This window comes from Mesitornis unicolor, unplaced genomic scaffold (genome assembly GCF_000695765.1).
Source record: "Mesitornis unicolor isolate BGI_N332 unplaced genomic scaffold, ASM69576v1 scaffold4260, whole genome shotgun sequence".
Lineage (NCBI taxonomy): Eukaryota > Metazoa > Chordata > Aves > Mesitornithiformes > Mesitornithidae > Mesitornis > Mesitornis unicolor.
Window position 1 is genome coordinate 20998 of NW_010157514.1, and position 2098 is coordinate 23095.

Genomic DNA, 2098 nt, shown 5'->3' on the forward strand with positions numbered 1-2098 from the left:
GGCCCCTCTCGGCCCCCGCTGTGTTCCCGACGCGCACCCGGAGCCGCTCGCCTGCCGACCGGCACCGGGGCAGCCCTAACCCAGGCAAGCGCGGGCCTGTGTGCACGCATGCGCAACGGCGACTGACTCGGAGCGGTGCCGCCCCCTGCTGACCGCAGCGCCACAGCGCATGCGCAGCGCGGAGCCCGCGCAGGCTCTCCCTCAGCGGTGAATCGCGGCAGAGCGGCTCGGGAGCGCTCAGTGCGGCGGGCACAGGAGCGCCCGGTGGGCTGCAGGTCACGGTGAGGGGTCGACGGACCGGCACAGGGTGCCCAGGGAAGCTGTGGGTGTCCCCACCCTGCAAGGGTTCCCGGCAGGCAGCTCGTTTTCATCTACTTGAGCATGTAAGGATCACATAGAATTTAGATTAATTAGTTTTAACTGTGCTTGTTGGTTCCTTCACTGACAGACAGACTTCTGTACGTTCATAACAAAATGCAAATGGCAATGTACAAGATTGGAGATACTCTGAAATGCAACAAGAATATTTAAAGGATTGGTTCAACAACAGGCATTTTGCTCTATTTCAATCTAATGAAATTTCTGCAATGAAATTCAGCATGTAAGAATAACAGGCTTGCATATCCACCAGTTCTCAGCATCTTCACCTTTCCTCCAGGAAGAAACCACCCTGCTCCCACTGAGCCAGCAGAAATAGTCCATTCAGGAGAGAACCTCAGTGCAGGGCAGGCAGCAGCATTACATGAAGAGAATACAGACTGTGTCCAAAAAATGCAGGCACTGGCACTTTGTAGTATCCATTTTATTTCTACTCCAAACAGCTCTGGCTTTGGAATTCTTTATTTGGTTTGAAGTATGCTGAACACAGATCCTACATCCAAGTTCTTCCACATGTCTTCCCAAGCTTTCCTCCCACCTCTTACCTGCCTGGGTGGATAACCAGTAATCTAGAACATTACTAGATACGTGACCACGGTCAACTGAAGCTACGAAAAGAAGGCAGAAGTTGGCAGCATCATATATGACTGCAGGGACACACTTTTCCCCTCTAATGCTCCTGTTCTAGGCTCCTGGAATACATGTAAAGCAGTAAGACTTCTGTCTAAATATAGGGGAGGGAGAAACAACACGTTCCCTAGATGTGTGCCCTCCAGAACTGAAGTCTCTTCAGGTGCTGCCCAACCCCACCACTGAGCTAGAACTGCACTGCATCATGCAGCACCTGGAGAGGTGCCACTGCTTTCCATCAGGCTGGGGCAAATAAAGCCCTTGCCCTGTAGAAGTGCTCTTTGCAGCATGGGGCAAGAAAAGAAGCACAGCCAAGTATCTTCACAGTAAGGCAATGTAGGGCCACCCTTCAGCCAGGAGGAGGTCTTGCAGAGGTTTTTTTCATGTCTCTTTTCTGAAGGGTTTGCATTTCCCCCTTCACTCTAGAGAAGCTAGTTCCTCCAGGAGCTTCTCCTTCTCCTGCTGCAGCTCCTGCACCCGCTGTTTATTCTGCTCTAGTCTGTCCTCCAGCCACTGAAGGAGCGGCCCGCTGATGGCAGACATCTGGCTGCAGAGGTTCTTTGTGAATACTGCAAAAAGCAAGAACATATCATGCCAGTGCAAACACACAAAAGACTCGGCATGCTACAACAACCTTAAAGCCAAGAGTGCTAGAGACAGCCAATGAAACCCTCCAATATCCTGGCCAAGGCAACCAGACATCCCTGCAGGAAAGTCAAAATCAGCAGCTTGCTAAACAAGGAAACAAGCTATTTCAATCTGACCTTTAGACATCCAACGGAAGGATGACAGACCTACAATGAAATCTGGAAATCTACATATAAGTCATCACTAGTGTTAATTAATTTCAAAATTCAGGAGCAAAGAATGCCTCATTTATTGAGCAGGTGAGGATGGACTATGGGGTATTTATCTTGGAACAAAAACGGGGTTAGGATTCACCCTACCTCACTGGCAAAAGCAAAGACATCATATGCACGTAACATATAGGAAGTGCCAGGAGATGCAAGCATGCACGTAGATCAGCCTGACACTACTTTAAGACTCATCAAATCCAGAAGTCCCTTGCTGTCCTAACAGGAAAAAAAAA